General features: G+C 29.9%; 2 protein-coding genes and 1 long non-coding RNA gene across 3 annotated transcripts in view; 2 read left to right on the forward strand and 1 right to left on the reverse strand.

The window, feature by feature from the left end:
• The window catches only part of LOC125870580 (peptidyl-prolyl cis-trans isomerase FKBP15-1-like), a 1,082,853-nt gene that overhangs the window by 659,085 nt on the left and 410,942 nt on the right, over positions 1 to 12,826 (forward strand). The window lies entirely within an intron of this gene.
• The window catches only part of LOC125870566 (U-box domain-containing protein 9), an 841,044-nt gene that overhangs the window by 645,837 nt on the left and 182,381 nt on the right, over positions 1 to 12,826 (forward strand). The gene's annotated exons all lie outside the window — the stretch shown is intronic.
• On the reverse strand, positions 5,797 to 8,544 carry LOC125870585 (uncharacterized). Its single transcript, XR_007446912.1, has 3 exons — positions 8,250 to 8,544; positions 7,954 to 8,124; positions 5,797 to 6,031 (listed from the first exon to the last, which is right to left on the reverse strand). It is a non-coding gene; the product is annotated as an uncharacterized LOC125870585 (long non-coding RNA).

The following is a 12,826-nucleotide window of genomic DNA, read 5'->3' on the forward strand; positions in this document are numbered from 1 at the left end:
TCGGGATCAAACCCTTGGTGAAAATCCGCAAGAAAATCTTCGATTTCGCAAGAACTTGATGAACGCCTTGACCTTTCTCCTTTTTTCTCTTCTTGAATTCTTTTCTAAAACCCTAGCGTAATTTAGGATTGTGTAAGAGGTGATAGTGCATACGTGTCAGCACCACAAAAAACAACATTTTAAATAACTAAAAAATATTTTCTATTTACAGAATTTTTGCGGCCCTTTAAATTTTTACAGTTTTTTTCTTTTTCAAATTCAGATTGTAACAATTTTTTAGTCATAGATGAATCTATTCAATTTAATTTTAAATACAAATTAAGAAGTAATGGAATTATATAACATGCAATTATATAATGAATAAGCTAATAATTTTAATTTTCTTAAATCATATTTTATTTTGATCTAGCTTTTAAGTTTTTTTTTTTTGGATTTTTATAGTTAGTTAATATTTTATTATTATATTTTTTAAAGAATAAAAAAAAATCAAAACATAAATAGAGATTTTAATAACTGAAAGAATATTTACTAACTTCCCACGTTTTGTTAAAGAAAAGAAAAAAATACTTTTAAACTGCCAAGTACTATCTTCTTAAATATCTCAATTAAAATAAAATAAAATTACAAGCATTAAAAAAAAAAGAGGAAGAAAAGAACACGTTCCTTTGCTTGGTGGTAATATAAAATTAAAATTACTAAAAAGCAGAAGAAAAATAAAAATAAAAAAACGTACTCATTAAAACTTCCCATTAATTTAAAAAACGGTTAGATGAAAATATATATATATATTTTTTTAAATAAAGATTTTAAATGTGACCTTTTCAAATTATGTAACCAATCCACTTAATACTATTTTTAAAAAAAATACGGAAAAATAGTTATTTTTTGAATTTGAATTTAAAGTGGTTACCTAAAACTGCTCTACCCATTATTTGTATTCTCTATTTATACAAAAATAAATTCAATTATCTATTCTTCTTCCGACGTGTAATTTTTTTGTTAAACTATTGCCATTCTTCTTATCTTCATCTTTTTTTTTTGCATTTGTAATATTTGTTGATTTTTACTGTGATTAATATTAATACTTTTTAGGATTGTATGTTATTTTGACATCTTTAAGATTTTCAATAAAGAAAATAAGCATACAATTTCTAGATTGTTTTACGCAACAAAGAACCTTTGGAGGATTTGTAGGTATGAAATTCATGAAAGACCAAATCTTTGACACATTTGATATATATTAGGGAAGAGATTTTAAACTTGAAATGTATGCACAAGTATAAAGTATGTATTGAAATTTTACTTAATTTTCAGTTCTTTTTTAGTTTGTAACCAACTTCAAATTCAATAGAACATGCAATTTCTATATATAAATTTAGCTTTGACTTCTTTTTAAATATATTTTTTTGTGTCTTTTTTGGTAATTTTTTCAGATTTTGCTTTTGTTTATATGGAAGTTGAAAGAAATTTAGTGGATGATATTCCTTGATTTTTTAAAATATGTATTGAATAAAAAAGCAAAAGAAAAAATAAAAAAGAGAAAAGGAAAAAGGCGCTCCAATGAAAAAGGGAGTTGATGCAGAGTTTTTTTGGTATACTTTTCAAATTGTAGTACTCATTCTGTCCCTAATTACTTGTCCACTTTTCCTTTTCTAGTTGTCCCTAATTACTTGTCCATTTTGACAAATCAAGAAAAAACATTTTTTTTCTCTATTATACCCTTAATTTATTACTTTGAAAAATGTAGAACTTCTTGAAAATCTCAAGTTTTTAATTCATCCACTTCTTAATTAATAGAGGTAAAATGGTAAACTCACTATATCAATTATTGTTTTTTTAATAAGTGTGCCAATTAAAAGGTGGACAAGTAATTAGGGACAGAGAGAGTACTAACTTGTGATGTATAATATCAATTTGTCTTTATTTACCTATTTTTCTAAATTTTATAGTTGTATTATTATTAACAGAGAGATCAAATTCTTGCAATTATTAGAAGGTTTCTCAATCCATGTATTAAATGTAATATTTAAGAACATTAATTTCAATATTCAAGCTTTTTCATAATGACAAATTTTTAATTATTTTATATATATGATGAAATGAATATTTAACTGAAAAGTCATTCTTTAAATAGTGTGTTGAAAAGTAAGGTTGTGAAAATGTGTTGTTTATATCTTCCAAATACATTTTTATAAATAATAAATTATTATTAAGGGCATTAAGCTGGATATTGTAATGAAGTTTGTTCTTAATTAATTCTAAATATTAGAAAAGTTTGTGTATAGATGCACTGTATAGGAGGACAACATGCACGAAGAGCGCAAAAAACAAGGAATTTATGAGTTTTTGATAAATGCTTTGTTTGAAAAAAATATTCAAATGAAGTTTCAACATTTTTGTTTTTAGAGTTCTTAATATGATTATATATATACACATATATATTATTGTGTATACATGCACATTGCACTGTATAGGAGGACAACATGCACGAAGAGCGCAAAAAACAAGGAATTTATGAGTTTTTGATAAATGCTTTGTTTGAAAAAAATATTCAAATGAAGTTTCAACATTTTGTATTTTTAGAGTTCTTAGTATGCTTTTATATATATGATGGATATGGATATGGATTTTTGACATATGTACTTGTTATTATTTGATTACTCTATTATCATTATTTAATTTTGTCGTGTTTTAATTATAATTTTTTTTACCTACACTCGATAAAATATGCCTACTTGAAATGAACTCATCAATAATAAGCAATGAATATTGAAAGTTGGAGTTATACAAGATAGAACGTACCATATTGCAGATATTAACACGTCATATTCTTTATTGGATTGATTATTCAAGATAAGAAGATACTAGCAAATAATTTCTTAAAAGTTTTTCTTACATTTATTGTTTTTAAAGTTCTCTATTGGATTATATTATGATTTTAGAGTTCTATCATAATTTATCCATAACGTTTATTAGTTGGTATGTCTTACAATTCCTTAAAGCTTAAGAATATTCTTTCAAATAATTGCTTATTGATCTTCTATATATAAGTTGTTTAGTCTAAGACCTTATATACTATAGATATATACTAAAATTTTGTGATGCTTTTCTTTTAACCTCTTAAAGATAAACTTTTCAATGAAAAGCTACTACTTCCTCTATTTATTTTTAGTTGTTGTGTTGTGCTTTTTAAAAAATTAATTTATTGCATGCTCAAATACTTTTTAAAGGCGAGTTTTGTTTGTTTTGAAAAAACAAACAAACAAATAAATTAAATATGTTAATAATTATTATTGTCAAATTAGATCATATACTAAACCTATATATTGATTTATTTTCACAAATATTCTACTATAACTATCAAGGGGTAAATGTTAACCTTCTCTCAAATAAACTTTACAATATCATTTTATAATAATTTAAAATTTAAAATTGTCAATAAATCATATTTATGATTGTATTTATCAACTAACCGCACAATGCGCGGGCACATATACTAGTTAATTACTAAAAATGAATTAAATCTGATAGGATAAGGAAAAGACCAAAATACCCTTCTTTAATCCGGGTAACTTTCCTTAAATAGATAGTCTAACTTCAAACAATCATATATCCCTCATACGAGCTCAAAAAATAGCAAACTCAGTGGCATTGGAAAGAGGATTCCAAGTCCTTTTATTTGATATCTTATGGGCCACCTAACACATCATGTACTGAAAGTTATGATCGTTTGAAGTTGACCCAAAACTCATACTTAGCATAACTTGCCAAAATTTCCAACTTTTGCTCTTTCCGAAAATAGTTCTTTCTAATTCTAGTTCTTTCTTAGGCATAATGTTACATACTCATATCTAAGCTCAACATAATAAGTGATATAATAAAAAATACACTTTTAACTCTATTTTGGAGATTCTCTTACCGACAACCATCACTATGAGTTACGTGATGATACAGCGTCTCGCCCACGCTGCGAGAACTGTCATATACCTTGTCGGGGTATAGAACACTTCAACTAATTGGATCCACTAAGCTATGCTTAATAATCAATAATGAATCATCTAAAAAGTATGATCATTTACCCATGTTGGCATACATGGTTTAGGAGGACTTTGACTTGTTTGAACTCGTCCCCATATCGGTGCTCAATACTACTCCCAATAATATATACTCATGCTCATATGTTTAAAAAAATAACTCTTCCTTTGGTTTGAGATAATTGCTCAAACTACCCTCTTAAAAGAGGTAACTACTCTTGAAATATCTTTTGAACTCATAACTCATTCAGAAATCTCAGTGTCTGTTTTATCAATGTAAAAATTGATACCTCTGGGAATACATAGTCCCCTTATACTTACTCAATTCATACTTGAAAACTCTTTCTCAAAAACATATCTAAATCATATTTTAATATGATCATTGATGACTCGAAAAGTCATACTACATAAATATTGATGGTATATCTAGATACCATACTGCTCATACATTGATGGCATACTCAATTGTCATACTAATCATGTTTTAGAAACTCTTTTCTCAAAACTCATCTTTACTTTCTCAAAACTCAGCTTAAGAACAAGTGTCAGCTTTAAAAAAGCTTTTCAAAATTTATAACTCAAATCATAGGGTTCATGTGGAATTATGGACATGAACGACTCAACTCAGGGATCTTAATAGCAATAAGGAAACTCAGTACTCAGAACTCAAGACTCAAGAACACTACTCATCTCAAGAATACTCAATTCATAGGGTGTGAAATATAGACATGAACGAATCAACTCAAGAATATTAATGCATGACATATAGAGATTCAATAATTAGGAATAGAATTTAAAAAAGAAATATGAACTCGATAACTCAATGATTAACTCATCTCAAGAATACTCAAATCTCGGGGTAGAATCCTAGATTTCTCTTTTACTGATTTGAAAGTACGTAGATGTTGAACGTGAGATACTAGAACAGAGAAAGGGGATGAGAGATAATTGATAGCCAAAGCTACAACATAATTGCATAACCGTTCTTCTAACGTCTAATCCTTTTTAACAAATGCTCATTGGGTCTGGTTCCCAAATAAAAGTTTCTAATCGCCCATAGGCCCTTATAGAGTCAGGTTGGTTCACAACATTTGTCACCCCTAGTTTAAGTGTATTTTTTACACTTATCTCATATAGAAATGTGTTATTCTTTTTTTAGACTGACTAAAAAGGAAATTAAGTCATATAAACTAGGACAGAGGAAATATTATTTTACCAAATATCTCTAACTCGTTCTTTTGCCAACATTATAACCCGTAAAAGTCTTTTGATCTTATATTTTAAATGCTTCTTTAATGAATTATGACACTAAGGTAAGCCTATGATACACCTCGCACTACAAGAAACTGGACTTTTAGTGGCGATGAATGTCGCTACAGAAACTCAAAAAGTCGCGGCTAAAAGTTTTTTGTGGCGACCTTAGCGGCGTAGCAATTACGTCCATAACTAAATGTTATTTGTGACGACTAGAAAGAGTCGCTACTAAAACTACTTATTTGAGGCGACTGAAGTTGCCACAAAATTAATTGGATATGGTCATGAAAAGGTTTCAGGTCGCCACTTTAGAATAAGTTTTAGTGGCGACGTCACTCGTCACTAAAATAAATTAAAATTTTAGCAGCAACACTTGTCGCTGCAATATCTACTAGGTTTTAGTGGCGACCGGTGTTGCTACAAATTATTATTCCTTCAGTAGCAACACATTTCGCTGCAATATCTACTAAGTTTTACTGGCAACTAAAAGTCGCCACTGAAACCTATATTTTAAACAAAAAAAAAATGCTTTTAATTAATATTAAAAACACTCAACACTGCTCTGGAAAGGACAAAGAATACTTCTCAACTCAATTATGATAAATAGTTCAACCATTAACAAGTCAATTAAATATTTATTCCTATTACACAATAATTTGCCAATATAATAACCAAAACATATTATGTCTTCAAACTTCTCCTTGATCGACCTCATCGTTTGTTATTGTTTAATGACATTATCCCTGCTATGAAGAAAACAAACAAGAATCAGTCTTATAAACTTATGGTAATAGAAAAAGAGTAAAGCATTTAGAAGCTTTAACTAGTTGGAATGGACATATCACTAAAAAGGGCGGCAAGCTTTAACATGTTTTGAAATAGATGAGCCAAAATTTTACATCAAAGAATCATGCTCAAGATCATTAACCTCATCTTGCACCAAGTAAGTCCAAGCTTTTAGAATTGAAGTTCGTTGTGGGAACAATTTCAAAATAAAATTTGTGCACTTCATTATTTTATTGTTATATGTTCATAAGAAGGAAAATCAAAATGGAAATCTATCAGTTTGTTGATAATGAGAAGCAATTGAGATATTTCTTCAACACAAACAGACTAAATAGATTTCTCATAAGTATTAATAGCACATTTATCAAGGTACAAACAGAGTTGATAGAATCATAACACTAGAGCTCAACAAAGAGTTAATATTAGTGTGTGAAGACCTTACAGAGACCAATTCACTCATATTGCATTCATCAAACAAAAGAACTAGGCAGACATAAGGTCTAAAAATATATCTGAATGTTTTTTCGCGAAATGCTTAAGGAAATCGAGCTATCCCATCATACATAGACTGAGACAGTAACTTAAGCTACAAAGATATACCACGTATGAATTCAAAATTACTTCGACAGAGCACTAACCAATAGAATATATGCAGTTTCACAATAAGAAATATTGGCTTGCAGCCGGCAAAACAGGGAATCAAAATAGTAAAGCACTATTTCTTTAAGTAATGAGAATGAAAAAATATCGACCTTCAAATTCTGTCCTTTTATATGATAAGAGACAACATTTTTATAGTGAAAAAGAAGACTTCGACACACCACATCATATCCTATTTTAGGCAAGTTAACAATTAAGATTTTCAGAAAATCAAGACAAATTTAGAAACTCAAAAGGGTACTTTTTTTGTTTGAAAAATCAATAATCAGAGATTAACAAGTATAAAATTAGGGGTTTCCATTTTAACATGTTTTAAAATTAGGAACATCATAAATTTTGCCTCTACTTTCAGTACTTGTCATGTTAAGATACTAGATGTATGTGTATTGCCAATAGTCTTTTTCAGTTTTATGTCCATCACTACTTGTAATGTCAAGGTACTAGATTTACTGCATCTTTCCTTTGATTTCCACATCATAAAGTTTCAGTAGATTAATTTTTCTAGCTATGACGGCTTCAAGATAATCTCCTTGACCCCTTAAGTGTAACAACAGATCGGAACAATGCCATGATATACAATTATCACAGTTAACATTACAAACTAAAACAACCATGAGAGAGTCCCTATTAGATGAATTATAGTTGAATCACTTCAAAATTACAATATGGGATCAAGGCTTGACGGTTTCATACTAACACAAAACTTTGCTTCTAAACTGACCAACTAACATTATTACTATTTGTATTGGTGAATGTAAATTAGGGATAGTTTTGTTGCTAGTTAGAAATGTAAACTATTCATGTAGTAAAACCAGCATATCTAGTATCATGTTTGGTAGCATTTTAGTTGCCCTGTATGAAATTTCACACACCAACTTTGATGTTTTGCTACTGGATTACAATCTCGCATAACTAATGCTTACTTACAATAGAATGTATGTGTTATTTATGTAGTAGAAAATGAATAACTAATTCATTCAAAACTAAATTGTTGCGTTACTAATACATACATAACTCTAACCAGCAACCAAATGAACCTTTAATGCTACAAGTGTTCGAATTACAGTTACATTCTGGTAATTGCAACTTCAAAATTGCAGTTTAAACAAAAGGTCTTCTTTAATACTTACATTCCACAAGATGTGACAATTTTCAAAAGGATAAACATAAAAGCTACAAGGAGACAAAAAAAAAATCAATTAGGTGTCGTTAAAATTACCAAATAGTGTCGTTTTGAGACTTCCGAAGAGCAAGGCGAGTCCAAGCTACAACCTTTCCGAAGTTGAGATGCTTAATTTGGACGGACACTGCAAAATTACCAATAAGGTGCACTGAACTACAAAGTTTCTTCTTCCGCTGTGTTGAAGAAGGTCATGGGTGTAGAGAAACCCTAGCATACGAAACGTGGTGGTAAATAACATAATATGAAGACTATCGAAAGCGAAACTTACACCAAATAGTTTTGAGAAAATATATCAATTAGAAAGAAAAATGAGTAATAAGGGATGATATTACCCGATTCATGCTCGTTTGATTTCGAATTATGCATATTTGGTGAGGTTCGATTTCTGACACTTCTCTTTGATATATTCTCATTCATCGCCATACATAAACGGACTGAGTGAGAGATACGAAAAAGAGAAGAAATCAATAAATATCCGGCGAGATTAGTGGAGCAATGATAAGAAAAGAGATTAAACTAAGGATTTTCCGTGAAGGAGATGGCGTATGTATCTTGGTGGCGGCTAGGAATAGGGAAATCGGTTTTGATTTTAGGAGATAGGGTTTGGGGGGGACTTAACTAAAACAAAATGAATGGGTGAGATTTTTCAGTGAAATGGGTTCTCTTATCTTAGAGTTTGGTTAAATTTGGGCTTAAAATAATTAAAATAATATTTATGACATGACCAAAACTATTTTGAGCTATTATAAAATAAAGTTAAATTCACTTATAAAATTATGAGAATAATAATAACATGTGTAGTTAGTTATAATATTAAAATATTAAACAGTTTGTGATCATGTAAAATGATCAAAAATATTTGAAGTAAAATAACAACTTACAAGAAGGTCAAAATTAGATGTCAATAGATAAAATTAATAAAAATTATTTCATTTTTCCTTTTAAATTTTTTTGAAAGTATAAATATTGTAAACTTTCAAAAAAGTTCCTCCATTAGTAATCGTGCAATTGATGGATAAGATCATAAATAAAGTGTATTAAAAGAATTAAAAGGTAAATTAATAAAAAAAAATTCTTTCTATTTATTACTATTACTTAATGTAGGTAGGTACATGGGAAAATGGATAAATAATAATAATAATAATAATAATAATAATAATAATATGGAACAGAGAAAGTATTTTTATAAACATCATTAACATTTATTTTTATATTTCAAAAAGATGATAAAACATGTCACTAAATTACTTATTTGTTTCGTATGTGGGATAAATGTTAAAAGACATGAAATTACTCCAAGTCCTTATAAACACTTATTTAAAACATGCTTAGATTTATGTAATTAATCTGAATATTTATTTTCAAAAATAATATCTTTGTAACCATAAATAAATAAAACATAACTTACAAACTAATTAGAGTTAAACATACTAAAATATCTTGCAATCTACGAAATCATTCAAACTAAAATAAGAATTTTATTTACAACAACTTAAATTTACATACAAAATCATTTTAAAAAATCACAATATAATATTTAAGGGCAACAACGGAAAAATACCACAACAAATCAACTTTTAGTGGCGACAGAAGAGCTGCCACAAACAAATCCACTTTTAGTGGCGATATGAAAGCTGCGACAACAAATGGCGACAGAGTTGCTACAAGTATTCTTTAGATGCGACATAATAGAAATCGCCACTAATACTTTTTCAGCCAAACTTTAATTTAAACTTTTGGTACGAATTAGTAGCGATTGTTACTAAGTCGCCACTATATGTGTTATATTCAGTGGCAATCATATGGGCCGCTCCTAAAACTATTATCTTTTGTGGCAACTATCTCAAGTCGCCACAAAACCCCATACTTTTATGACAACTATAAATGTCGCCACAAAAAGTCGTCACAATAAATCATATTTCTTGTAGTGTCGACCTGTACATGTTTTTTTTTTTTAATATTGGTAATACATTTGATCACATATTTGCACTATAGTTTTAAGAGTATAATCATATGATCAAATACATATCTGATATACCTATAATATATAACATGATTAAAAAGTATTTAATTGTTTCAGATGCAAGTATAATACTTTTTTGAATACATAGATATTTTTTCTTTTGAATACATAGATATATAATAGACTTATAATGTATGTAAGATCAAATACGCTCACAATACTGCTGTTTGGAAGATGACGTTTTGTTATGGACTTATGGCCTGAAAAATGAATCTTGAAATTCTTCTTCTTTTACAGCAATTTTTCGAGTGATCTTTTAATTCTCTTCTCAATGACTAGATCCTTCTTGCACCGCTCTTCAAATCTAAGCATTCAACAGAAGACTGGAGAGAGTTCGGCATCAAAATAGATGCTTCTTGATAGAGGCGTATTCAAGATTTTGGCAAGATGAGTGTACAATTACAAAAAAAATACATCTTCAATATAAATTTGATCGGTTTGACTCTTAGGTTCTTAATATGAACCATTTAAATTTTAAAAATTACAGGTCCAAAATATATAATACTATTAGTTTTAAACTTTAATATACACATTTGATTTAACTATATAAAAATTTTACAGTGCTAAAATTTTTGGAAAATTTCAATGTAACACACTTGAAAATTTTGAAAGATTAAAGAAAAATAACAAGAGAAAAATTAGTTGCAACGCCAAAAGTGTAACCGATAACCACTTGGAGAGGTGTTACTCAAAAGGACAAGATAGATATAAGACTTAAATTTTTATCCTCACTTAGAGAGGTACACCCAATCGTCATCGTATTATTATATGATACTTTGAACATGGGTTCACACATCTATATTTAAATATTTTTTTTAAATATAACATTATTATATATGATCTAGAGAGGGGAGCATGGGTTCACATGAACCCACAACATCCCCTTAGATACGCCCCTGCTTCTTGAACCCTAAACACTAAAAGGAATCTTCTTTAAAAAACACATACCAAAATGGATTAGCTAACTATAACTACTATCTTTTAACATTGTTATCTCCATTAACTCCCAATTCATCCAAAACAATATTACATCAACTTTAAAGGTAGTTCGTCCACAAATGAGCGAACTACAATTCTTTTTATTTCTTTCTCAATTTTAAATGTACTGTGAAGCCTTTTTAATACATAAAATCATGACTTTTTTCAATAATAAAAATAAAATAAAAAACTTGAGAATTTTTTCATAAAATAAATTTTATTATTTGCTTAAAATAATAGTAGTAAAAACCTTTGGTGCTATTCAATAATTATTCCGTAAATTGTTATGTGACCATCTATTTCACTTTGTACATGATTGAGAGTATGATTCACTAGCTATGCATACGTGTGTTTTCACTTTTGTGGGTAGATTCTTAGTGGTGGATCAGGTGTACCGATCCTGCGATGTTCTCTTGGTAGAATGTGGGAATCATTGGGTCCAATTCTATTGTTCTTAAGGGTAATTTACAATCGCAATTGCTAAATCTAGCATTTCGATAGTGTTGTTAGGGGGTTTGTATGCTTGGACATATCCCTCGATGAGTATCTGTTGTCTAAAGACCAATTTTTTGTAACTTAAGCTCATGGAAATTTATGTTAGGTGATGGAGATAATGATAAGAACTATGATTGTTGGATATTATGAGTGTGCATTGGTTGGTTCAGGTTCACTTCTAATTGTAGCGAGTGGAATTTTATCATGCTTAAGTGTTAAAGAATTTGTCCGGATGATTGTGTTAAGGTCCTTGATAACATGTTGTGGACGTGTGTACGATTAACTTTGGTGGTTGTTGGGAATCGCTTTTGTTGTTAGTTAAGTTTAAATACAATAATATTTATCACTCGAGTATTGAGATGACTTCATTGAGGCATTATATGGGAGGATGTGTAGGTATTCAATTGGTTTGTGTGAGGTTGGAGGTGTGAAACCCTTAGGGGTTGATTTGGTGAAAGATGCCCAAGATAAGGTGAGAAGCATCCAATCTAAACTTCTAGCAGTCCATAGTCGACGGAAAAAGTATGCAAACCGTAAGGTGAGGATATGGCCTTTCAGGATGGTGAACAAGTTCTTTTAAAGGTGTCACCCATAAAGGGGGTAATAAGATTCAATAAGAAGGGCAAGCTTAGTCATTGATATATTGGTCTCTTTTTTAGATTCTTGACTGTGTAGGGTCAGTGACTTATAGATTGGCCTTACCCCCTAGCTTATTTAGAGTTCATCCAGTGTTTTATGTGTTTATGTTGAAGAAGTATCATAGGGACGGATATTACATCATAAAGTGGGACTCAGTGTGGTTAGACAAAGACCTTCAGTATGAGGAGGAATTGATTGCAATTCTTGATCGTGATGTCCGGAAGCTGAGGACCAAGGAAATAAAGTTCATGGAAGTTCAATGGAAGCCTCGTCCAGTTGAGAAAGCTACTTGGGAAATCGAGAAGGACATGCAAGACAAATATCCCCAGCTATTCGTCGATTCAGGTACTACTCTACTCTCACTTTAGCCCATTTTTCCTAGTTTTTCACTCGGGGACGAATTATGGGTAAATTGGTATCTATTGTAACGACCTGTCACCGTCATTATTGAAAAGCCAATAGAGAAATATTTTGGGCCAAAAAATGTTTTGGTAGTAACTTGAGAATTCCTGGCCTTGTTTAGATTTGGATGAAATCGGAGTCAGTTAGGTCTAGGAAGATCTAGTAGCGAATGAGAGATCTAATAATGGATTTGGTTACATGAGGGAATAGCTAAGACGTTAAGGAATCCGTACAACTTTATGGATTCAAATTGGGGGAGTAGAACTCCTGAAACTGAAGGTGTGTTATGAAATGGGGGTTTGAAACTCTTAATTTGACTCTCTGTTTCCATGAAAGCTGCCAGGGCAAAATTATTCCCACCAGGGGGGCCGC

Source organism: Solanum stenotomum, chromosome 7, assembly GCF_019186545.1.
Source record: "Solanum stenotomum isolate F172 chromosome 7, ASM1918654v1, whole genome shotgun sequence".
Lineage (NCBI taxonomy): Eukaryota > Viridiplantae > Streptophyta > Magnoliopsida > Solanales > Solanaceae > Solanum > Solanum stenotomum.